At 46.4% G+C, this 11,552-nt stretch overlaps 1 protein-coding gene across 2 annotated transcripts in view; it reads left to right on the forward strand.

The window, feature by feature from the left end:
• Positions 1-8,269: 8,269 nt before the first annotated feature.
• C19H5orf34 (chromosome 19 C5orf34 homolog) overlaps positions 8,270-11,552 on the forward strand; it is a 28,494-nt gene continuing 25,211 nt past the window's right edge. The window contains exon 1 of one of the 2 annotated variants that reach the window (XM_019013623.3): positions 8,270-8,654. The gene's annotated coding sequence lies outside the window, so the exon portion shown is untranslated. The remainder of the gene's footprint in view (positions 8,655-11,552) is intronic. The other variant, XM_055367505.2, reaches the window with a different exon arrangement.

The raw sequence follows: 11,552 nt of genomic DNA on the forward strand, positions 1-11,552 counted from the left end.
CCCAGCACTTTGGGAGGCCGAGGCGGGCGGATCACAAGGTCAGGAGATCGAGACCATCCTGGCTAACACGGTGAAACCCCATCTCTACTAAAAATACAAAAAATTAGCCGGGCGTGGCGGTGGGCACCTGTAGTCCCAGCTACTCAGGAAGCTGAGGCAGGAGAATGGCGTGAACCTGGGAGGCGGAGCTTGTAGTGAACCCAGATTGCACCACTGCACTCCAGCCTGGGTGACAGAGTGAGACTCTGTCTCAAAAAAAAAAAGAAAAAGAAAACCTCTAGGCATTTAGGACACAGTTAACTTGCTTTCCATCTTCATGCTGTTCCTCCTCAATGTTTTTGTGGGCTTCTCTTCCTTTACCTAATCTGTACATACTAGTGGTCTTCAAAGTTCAGTCCTAAACATTCTTTTCTCATGTCACAATATTCTTGGACTATTTCATCCTCTCCTGTAGCTTCAGTTAGCAGCTATCAGCCAGTGACCTCCAGATTTGTTTCTATCTCCTGATTGCAGACCTTTACTAATTTACCATTTCGATCAGGTGGACTAAGAAAATTTAAATCATGCTATCACTAAATTTGCTCTTCCTCTTAACATCCCCCCTCTTATCAGTAGCACTGCCACCTATCCACTTGTCCCAACCAGAAACCCTGATTGCCTATGACTCCTACCCCTCCCTTAGCCCCAGGTTCAACCACCATCAAGTATACAGTCAGTCTCCTAAATATTTCCTGGAGCTGTGCTCATCATCTTCACTGCCCAGGTCCTGTGTCCAAGCTGCCATGATCTCTACTGTTGCTTTTTCAAAAACCTTCTACTGAGCTATCCACATCAACCTTGCATCCTATAATCCTTTCTCCACTTAGCAGTTCCAAGAATCTTTCTAATGGACAAATAGCTTCACGAAACTCTGTAGTAGATAGGATTTCGATATAGGAGGTTCTTAGAAGGTAAAAGGTGGGGGTGGGACAGGAACTAAGCATTATGTAATACAAACTGATGTTACAGGTCAATGAAAATGTGATCTTCTAAAGATGTCTTTATTTACACTTCATGGAAGATTGATATCAATTTGCATATCAGCCTTTTTTAAATGGAGGTAAATTAGGGGTTTATGTTGCCCCCCATCCTGTGGTGCTGCCACATTTGCTTAAACACCTTGTTGTTTTCTGTTTTTGTTTTTGTTTTTGAGATGGAGTCTTGCTCTGTTCAGGCTGGAGTGCAGTGGCACGATCTTGGCTCACTGCAACCTCCGCCTCCCAGGTTCAAGCAATTCTCCTGCCTCAGCCTCCTGAGTCGCTGGGATTACAGGTGCCTGGCACCATGCTCAGCTAATTTTTGTATTTTTAGTAGAGATGGGGTTTCACCATGTTGGCCAGGCTGGTCTGGAACTACTGACCTCAGGTGGTCCGCCTGCCTTGGCCTCCCAAAGTGCTGGGATTACAGATGTGAGCCACCATGCCCAGCCTACTTAAACACCTTGTAATAAACAATTATACCTCAATAAAGCTGTTTAAAACACACACACACACACACACAACTTGGCCAAAAATAAAGACCTCTTTTTTTCCTAATTTGGTGTCAGAGAATATAAATCTTGAGTCCATAAATCCCTAATGTTCTGTACTCTGCCTGCCTACCTCTGTATCCCACTCCAGGATTCCCTCCCCTTCAGGCCTCTCTCCTCCCTAACCATGCTTAAACCACATTTGCTTTCTCTCAGTCCTTTTAAAAGGGAAAGCTCCTTCCCTTGGGCCTCACAGCCTTAACACAGAGACCTTAACCTCTGCTTGAAATACTTTTCCCCCTACTTTACCTGGCTAACACATACTTAAATTTCAAACTTGAGTGGAAATATTTTCTCATCTTAGGTTAAATCTGCTCATTACAGGTATTCCATGGAGATGTTGCTAGTTCCGTTCCAGACTACTACAATAAAGCAAATATTGTAATAAAGTAAGTTGGGAATTCTTTGGTTTCCCAGTACATATAAAAGTTATGTTTATACTATACTGAGGCCTATTAAGTGTGCGAAAGCATATTCTTTAAATATACATACCTTAATTTAAAAATATTGCTAGAAAATACAGATGATCATATGAGTCTTCAGTGAATCGTAATCTTTTTGCTGGTGGAGGGTCTTGCCCCAGTGTTGATAGCTGTTGACTGATTCGGGTGGTGGTTGCTGAAGGCTGGGACAGCTGTGGCAATTTCTTAAAATAAGCCAACAATGAGGTTTGCCTCTTCCTTTCAAGAAAGATTTATCCAGTTTGCAATGCTGTGTGATAGCATTTTAACCACAATAGAACTTCTTTAAAAATTTGAGTCAATCATCTTAAACCCTGCTGCTGTTTTATCAACAAAGTTTATGTAATATTCAAAATCCTTTATTGTCATTTCAACAATACTCAGCGTCTTCACTAGAAGTAGTTTCCATTTCAAGAAATCACTTTCTTTGCTAATCCATAAGAAGCAACTCAGGCCAGGCGCCGTGGCTCACGCCTGTAATCCCAGCACTTTGGGAGGCCGAGGCAGGCGGGTCACAAGGTCAGGAGTTCGAGACCAGCCTGGACAGCATGGTGAAACCCTGTCTCTACCAAAAATACAAAAAATTAGCCGGGCATGGTGGCGCATGCCTGTAGTCCCAGCTACTCGGGAGGCTGAGGCAGAAGAATTGCTTGAACCCAGCAAGCGGAGGTTGCAGTGAGCCAAGATTGTGACACTGCACTCCAGCCTGGGTGACAGAGCAAGACTCCATCTCAAAAAAAAAGAAGCAACTCATCCATTCAAGGTTTATCAGGAGATTGCAGCAATTCAGTCACATCTTCAGGCTCCCCTTCTCATTCAGTTCTCTTGCTGTTTCCATCACATCTGCAGTCACTTCCTTCACTAAAGACCTGGAGCCCTCAAACTCAACCATGAGGATTGGAATAAACTTCTTCCAAACTTCTCTTAATTGGATATTTTGACCTCCTCCCATGAAGCACAAATGTTCTCAATGGCATCTAGAATGGTGAATCTTTTCCAAAAGGTTTTCAATTGATTTTGCCCAGATCCATTAGAGACATCACTCTGTATGGCAGCTATAGCCTCACGAAATGTATTGTTTAAATAATGAGACTTGAAAATCAAAATTACTTCTTGACTCTTAGGCTGTAGAATGGATGCTGCGTTAGCAGGCATGAAAACAACATTAATCTCCTTGTACGTCATCAGAGCTCTTAGGTGACCAGGTGCATTGTCAATAAGTAGCAATATTTTAAAAGAAGTCTATTTTTCTGAATGTCATTTTCAACAGTGGGCTTAAAATATTCAGTAAATCATACTCTAAACAGATGTGCTGTCATCCAGGCTCTGTTGTTTCTGGAGTGCAGGCAGAGTAGATTTAACATAATTCTTAAGGGCCCTAGGATTTTGAAATGAGAAATGAGCATTGGTTTCAACTTCAAGTCACCAGCTGCATTAGACCTTCACAAGACAATCAGCCTGTCCTTTGAAGCTTTGAAACCAGGCATTAATTTCTCTCTGGCTATGAAAGTCCTGGATGACATCTTCCACTAGAAGGCTGTTGCATCTACATTAAAAATCCGCTGTTTAATTTGGCCACCTTCATCAATGGTCTTCGTTAGATCTTCTGGATAACTTGCTGCAGCTTCTACATCAGCACTTGTGGCTTCACCTTGCCCTTTTATGTTACAGAGATGGCTTCTTTCCTTAAATTTCATGAACCAACTACTGATAGCTTTAAACTTTTCTTCAACTCCCTCACCTTTCTCACCCTTCATAGAATTGAAGAGAGTTAGGGCTTTGTTCTGGATTAGGCTTTGGTTTAAGGGAATGTTGTAGCTGGTTTGATCTTCTATCCAGATCATTCAAACTTCCTCCCTGTCAGTAATAAGGCTGTTTTGGTTTTTCTTATTATTCATGTGTTCACTGGAGTAGTACTTTTAATTTCCTTTAAGAATTTTTTCTTTGCCCTCTCCCTCTCCCTCTCCCTTTCTCCCCATGGTCTCCCTCTCCCTCTCTTTCCATGGTCTCCCTCTGATGCCAAGCCGAAGCTGGACTGTACTGCTGCCATCTCAGCTCACTGCAGCCTCCCTGCCTGATTCTCCTGCCTCAGCCTGCCTAGTGCCTGCCATTGCAGGCGCGCGCTGCCACACCTGACTGGTTTTCGTACTTTTTTGGTGGAGACGGGGTTTCGCTGTGTTGGCCAGGCTGGTCTCCAGCTCCTAACCGCGAGTGATCCGCCAGCCTCGGCCTCCCGAGGTGCCGGGATTGCAGATGGAGTCTGGTTCACTCAGTGCTCAATGGTGCCCAGGTTGGAGTGCAGTGGCGTGATCTCGGCTTGCTACAACCTCCACATCCCAGCCGCCTGCCTTGGCCCCCCAAAGTGCCGAGATTGCAGCCTCTGCCCGGCCGCCACCCCGTCTGGGAAGTGAGGAGCGTCTCTGCCTGGCCGCCCATCGTCTGGGACGTGAGGAGCCACTCTGCCTGGCTGCCCAGTCTGGAAAGTGAGGAGCGTCTCTGCCCGGCCGCTATCCCATCTGGGAAGTGAGGAGCACCTCTTCCCCGCCGCCATCCCATCTAGGAAGTGACGAGCTCTGCCCGGCCGCCCATCGTCTGAGATGTGGGGAGCGCCTCTGCCCCGCCGCCCCGTCTGGGATGTGAGGAGCGCCTCTGCCCAGCCGCGACCCCGTCTAGGAGGTGAGGAGTGTCTCTGCCCAGCCGCCCGGTCTGAGAAGTGAGGAGACCCTCCACCTGGCAACCAACCCCGTCTGAGAAGTGAGTAGCCCCTCCGCCCGGCAGCCACCCCGTCTGGGAAGTGAGGAGCGTCTCCGCCCGGCAGCCACCCCGTCCAGGAGGGAAATGGGGATCAGCCCCCGCCAGGCCAGCCGCCACGTCTGGGAGGGAGATGGGGGGGTCAGCCCCCTGCCCGGCCAGCCACCCCGTCCGGGAGGTGGGGGGCGCCTCTGCCCAGCCGCCCCTACTGGGAAGTGAGAAGCCCCTCTGCCCGGCCAGCTGCCCCATCCGGGAGGGAGGTGGGGGGGGTCAGCCCCCTGCCCGGCCAGCCGCCCCGTCCGGGAGGTGAGGGGCGCCTCTGCCCGGCCGCCCCTACTGGGAAGTGAGGAGACCCTCTTCCCGGCCAGCCGCCCCATCTGGGAGGGAGGTGGGGGGGTCAGCCCCCCGCCTGGCCAGCCGCCCTGTCTGGGAGGTGAGGGGCGCCTCTGCCCGGCCACCCCTACTGGGAAGTGAGGAGCCCCTCTGCCCGGCCAGCCACCCTGTCCGGGAGGGAGGTGGGGGGGGTCAGCCCCCAGCCCAGCCAGCCGCCCCGTCCGGGAGGTGAGGGGCGCCTCTGCCCGGCCGCCCCTACTGGGAAGTGAGGAGACCCTCTTCCCAGCCAGCCGCCCCGTCTGGGAGGGAGGTGGGGGGGTCAGCCCCCCGCCTGGCCAGCCGCCCTGTCTGGGAGGTGAGGGGCGCCTCTGCCCGGCCGCCCCTACTGGGAGGTGAGGAGCCCCTCTGCGTGGCCACCACCCCATCTGGGAGGTGTACCCAACAGCTCATTGAGAATGGGCCAGGATGACAATGGCGGTTTTGTGGAATAGAGAAGGGGGGAAAGGTGGGGAAAAGATTGAGAAATCAGATGGTTGCCGTGTCTGTGTAGAAAGAAGTAGACATGGGAGACTTTTCATTTAGTTCTGTACTAGGAAAAATTCTTCTGCCTTGGGATCCTGTTGATCTGTGACCTTACCCCCAACCCTGTGCTCTCTGAAACATGTGCTGTGTCCACTCAGGGTTAAATGGATTAAGGGCAGTGCAAGATGTGCTTTGTTAAACAGATGCTTGAAGGCAGCATGCTCATTAAGAGTCATCACCACTCCCTAATCTCAAGTACCCAGGGACACAAACACAGCGGAAGGCCGCAGGGTCCTCTGCCTAGGAAAACCAGAGACCTTTGTTCACTTGTTTATCTGCTGACCTTCCCTCCACTATTGTCCTATGACCCTGCCAAATCCCCCTCTACGAGAAACACCCAAAAATGATCAATTAAAAAAAAAAAAAAAGAATTTTTTCTTTGTATTCACAACTTGGCTGTTTGACACAAGAGGCTTAGCTTTCAGCCTGTCTTGGCTTTCAACATGCCTTCCTTACAGGCTTAATCATGCATTTCTAGGTTATGATTTAAAGTGAGAGACATACAACCCTCTTTTACTTGGACACTTAGAAGCCACTGTAGGGGTATTACTTTGCCTAACTTTGATATTGTTGTGTCTCAAGGAATAGGAAGGCTCTAGGAGAGGGTGAGAGATGAGTGTGGCCAATGAATATAGCAGCCAGACACACACAATATATATCAATCGACTTGTTACTAGTGGAAGAGATCTGAGTTACCCCAAGTTACCAGCAGCCTATCCTTGCAGGTCCATAGCAACTTCAGTCCTGGCCTCCTCAGAGAAGAAAGAATTTGACTGACAGACATAAAGCAGAAAAGAGACTGAGGCAAGTTCCAGAGTAGGAATGGAGGTTTATTTAAACAGGCATTAGAACAGGAAAGAAAGGAAGGTACGCATGGAAGAGACCCAAGTGGGCATGTGAAGGTTAAAGAGAGAAGGCCAGCCGGGTGCAGTGGCTCACGCCTATAATCCCAGAACTTTGGGAGACCGAAGCAGGTGGATCATGAGGTCAGGAGTTCAAGACCAGCCTGGCCAAGATGGTGAAACCCTGTCTCTACTAAAAATACAAAAAAATTAGCCAGGTATGGTGGTGGGCGCCTGTAATCCCAGCTACTCGGGAAGGGGGCTGAGGCAGAGAATTGCTTGAACACGGGAGGCGGAGATTGCAGTGAGCTGAAATCGCGCCACTGCACTGCAGCCTGGGCGACAGAGTGAGACTCCGTCTCAAAAAAAAAAAAAAAAAAAAGAGAGAGAGAGAGAAGGTCAAGTGCCGCATTTAACCATGATCTTAGGATGGGCTCCCTGCATGCTCAGAGCCCTCTTTACCCTTGGGAAGTGAGCACACACAGTGATTTTATGGATTTATACACATGCCCATCTGAGGCTTTCTTCCTTTTTCCGGTGGAGTGTACCAGAAAAATCATACTTCATCACTTTTGTCTCTTAACCGGCATGCCCAGGAAGTTGCTTCTCTCTGGGGCCTGCATTCAATTAACATTTTGATGTTAACAGGTGTGGGCCATCAGGAAATGGCCTTTCCCTGGCACTGCCAAATTTTCATTTTTAGAGAGGCCATGTGATAATTGCTGAACCATCACCCAACATGTCTAGTGGGTGGGTGGCGGGGGAGAGCCCTCTCCTGCCTTGCTCATGCCTAACTACCTGTAACAGATTCAGTTCGCCATTTTATAATGTATGAGCATGATCTGTGGTCCCCCAAAACAATTACAGTAGTGACATCAAAGATCAGTGATCACACAGATCACTCTAACAGATACAAAAATAATGAAAAAGTTTGAAATATTGTGGGAATTACCAAAATGTGTCACAGAGACACAAAGTGAGCACATGATGTTGGAAAAAAATGGCACCCATACACTTGCTCCATCAAGGTTGCCTCAAACCTTCTATTTGTAGTAAACTCAGTATCTGCAAAGCACAATAAAATGCACAATAAAACAAGGTATGCCTCTCTTTGCTCTCACAAACCTCTGTATTTTATCTTAGAAACACTCACCACAACTGTAATAAATGATTGTTTATTCTTTCTTTCCAGTTAATCTCTAGCTCTGATCCTCACCCGCAAAGAACTGGGCCACCTTCCCTGCTTTATCCCCACTATGCCTAAACACACAGTGAGTGTTCCATAAACACTTGTTTAGTGGCAATAAATATCGCAGACACATTTATTTGCCATTTTATAAGGGAAAAAGGTGCAGATACATAGATGACCTATTTTCTGATACCAAATTAGGAAGAGTTCTCCATCTTTGGCCAAGTTTTTTTTTTTTTCTCAACAGCTTTACTGAAGTATAATCGTTTTTTACCTTATTTAAAAATAAGTACCTCTCCACTAAAACGCGCTCTGTGGTTAGTTCTCGGCTGGACCGTTCAAAAGGCTGATCCTTACAGCCTTTATTATTAATACAACCAGGTCGGGACTGCTTTTGCGTGGGACACCAGAAGTAAAAAATCAAAGAGGAGCCAACCCGATTCGGAACAAGGAAACACCCGCCCCCTTCCTACACCAATTCCTGCTCCGCCCTTCCTAGGGAACGCAGCGAGGGCAGCCTCCGGAGTGGAGGGGCGGGACTTCCGGCCCTTCCTGTTGTGGAGGGGCGGGACTTCCTGTCTTCCCTGTTGCGGAGTTGTGAAGCGGCTGCCTGTGGGCGCTGGTTTTGAACTGGTCTTGTGCGGTTTGCGCTTTTTCTTAGTGGTTACAGTTGGCGCTGTCTCCGCTTTCCTGTTGCGTGGCGGGCGTCTTGGCCAAAACACTCTCTCTGCCACCTTATTCCTCTAGGGTTGTGATTTTTTTCTTTCACCAAGAAATATCACTCGCTGGTAATTTGTCAAACTGAAGAAACCCCTGAAGAAGCAGTCGTGGGCAGGCGCCGACGCTGCGGCTTCCAGAGCATTTTGGCAAATCAAAGCCAGGGACCGTTGCTGGGCCTCGTTTCCGCAACTTTTCGGCTCCGAACTGCTGTGAGTGGAAGACTTTTGGTGGTTGTTTTGATCAGGCTCCTTCTGTAACTAGAGACTATAGCATTTTGAAAGAAATGAGATTCTCATTCATGTCAAGAACAGACTTGTGGATTTTTGAGTGTTAAACATACCCTGATGTAATGTGCTGGGTGATGAGAACGCAAGCGGGAATGAGACTGTAGAGATGAGAATGGCAGTGTGGGTTGGAGCCGGGTTATGCTTTCCTATGGTATGCCAAGAACCTTAGTCATTACACTGTTTGTTGTGTATGCTTGATTATTTAAAATTAGAAAACCGCCTCAGTAAAGTTATTAAAAAAAGAAAAGACCTGACCAAAGATAGACTATTTTTCCCAAATTGGAATCAGAAAATGTCTTCCATCTATGTATCAGCACCCGTTTTTTCCCCTAAAATACCAAGTAGACATACCCGATATATACGTGTGTGTTTATATATGTATCTGTAATCTGTATTGCCATTTGATAAGTACGTAAACAGGTGATGTAAAGCACTTGGTATGGTCTGACTTGTGGAAAGTTACCTATGTCATCAATACTAGAGATGGATTGGAGAGAGAAGAAATTCCAGACAGTTGCAGGAGTTGGAGAGTCTATGGCCTGAAAAAGAGAAAGAGGTAGAGAGAGCCAGATTCCAAAGACAGAAAATCAACAGGACTTGTTACAGGGGCATGGAGTGGAAAGTCAAGTTTTAGAATATTGGCTGCTAACAATGAGACACCATTAATTCAAATTGCAAATTCAAGAGGAGCAATTTACTTATTTTTCATCATTCAAATATTTATTGTGCCATTTACTATTTGCCTAATACTGTTTTAGATGCCAGAGATACTGTTGCATATAAGACAGATAAGGCCCCTGCTTCGGTTGAGTTTATATCCTAGTGGGAGAAAATAAAAAGCAAGTAAATAATCAATTTTGATGATGGATTCTATGAAGAAAAAACTTGAAGAGGGATGACAAATGATTCGGAGTTGTTTGGGAGTAACTTTAACTTAGTTGGTCGTTGGGCCCTTGTAGGAGTTACATTTGTGCTGAAACCTTGATGATGATAAAGAACCAGCCTTGTGATTAGCCAAGGAAAAGACAAGGCAGGCAGAAAGAACTGCAAAGATGGGAAAGAGCTTGTTTAAAGAACATTTAAAATGCCAATGTATCTAAAGTGCCCTGTAGAAGTAGGAGAGAGTTGAGAAATGACATTGGGAGAGGTAGATAGGACCAGATTGTGTGGCCTTTGTAGGCCATAGTTTAGGAGTTTGGATTTTACTCTAAGTAGAAATGGAAGGTACTGGTGGGTTTTAAGCCACGAAGTGATAGATGTGATTTTCATTTTAAAAGATCCCTCTGGGTACTACTGTATGCAGACTGGATTTGAGGGAAGAGATGAGAGTGAAAGTGCAATTAGGGGGTATTACAGAAGCCTGCTTTTGGTAGGAGTGATTAAGTTCCATTTTAGTTATGTTGAGTTTGATTTATCTATGGGACAGGGACATAGAGAGCGGTCTAGCAGGCAGCCACCTGAAAGCTCTGTGAGAGGTCAGGTACATTTAGTTCTCTAGAGAAAGAAAATAATTAAAAGTGTGTGAATCTCCTCAGGAGAGACCATGTGGTTAAATATTTACTTATATCCTGACATATCCTCAGAAGATTACAGATGATGTCACCTACAGCTGATTACATACATTAAAGGGGGTAAGGTTAAAAAAAGACAAGGTGGGCCAGGTGCGGTGGCTCATGCCTGTAATCCCAGCACTTTGGGAGGCCAAAATGGGCGGATTACGAGGTGTGGAGTTCGAGACCATTCTGGCCAACATGGTGAAAACCTGTCTCTACTAAAAATACAAAAAATGAGCCGGGTGTGGTGGCACGCACCTGTAGTCCCAGCTACTCAGGAGGCTGAGGCAGGAGAATCACTTGAACCCAGGAGGCAGAGGTTGCAGTGAGCCCAGATTGCGCCACTCTACTCCAGCCTGGCAACAGAGTGAGACTCTGTCTCAAAAAAAAAAAAAAGACAAGGTGGGGCATAAAAGTGACATAAGTGTTATGTTAAGAAGGGATGAAATGTGGACTAAGGTCAGGTCTTGAAGAATCCTTGATTTAAGGGAATGGTGAAGAAGAATGATTTAACTAAAAACAGGTAGAAGGGAAGAAGAAAACTGTGGCAGCCCAATGTTAGGGGAGAAAAGTAGGGGAAAAGAGAGTTTGGTGCAAGGGAATGTAGACAATGCTGTTACACGTTGATGAGGTTTAGTAGGATGAACACTAAAGTCATTGGGTTTAAGAAGACATTGGCGACCATTGCGAAACAATGTCAGTAAAGAGATAAAGGTGAAAGCTGGATTGCAGTGAATTGAAGACTGATAGGAGAGAAGGTTGGTAGTGAGTGAATACTACACTTGAGCTGTTTATAGGTAGGAAATAGGGATAAAGTGAAAGTGTTTTCTATAGAACGTTATTTTTTTCTGGCAGGTAAAACTTGATCATCTGGGTAGTAGAAGGGGATGATGTGGAAGGGGATGGGGTTAGTGTTAGAAAGGAATAAAAACATTTCATAAGATTGCTTGAGTGCCTGCAAGGCAGCATCCACAGTGCTGGTCACTGTCATATTTGTTTTCTCTTTTAATACACACAACAATCCTGTTACTACTCCCATTTTACAAATGAGGAACAACCTGAGACTTATAGCTAGCTAGTAAATGGTAAGGTGTGAATGAAACCCAACTCTTTTTTTTTTTTTTAATTGATCATTCTTGGGTGTTTCTCGCAGAGGGGGATTTGGCAGGGTCATAGGACAATAGTGGAGGGAAGGTCAGCAGATAAACAGGTGAACAAAGGTCTCTGGTTTTCCTAGGCAGAGGACCCTGCATCCTTCCGCAGTGTT

This window comes from Gorilla gorilla, chromosome 19, assembly GCF_029281585.2.
Source record: "Gorilla gorilla gorilla isolate KB3781 chromosome 19, NHGRI_mGorGor1-v2.1_pri, whole genome shotgun sequence".
In the NCBI taxonomy this organism is placed as follows: domain Eukaryota; kingdom Metazoa; phylum Chordata; class Mammalia; order Primates; family Hominidae; genus Gorilla; species Gorilla gorilla.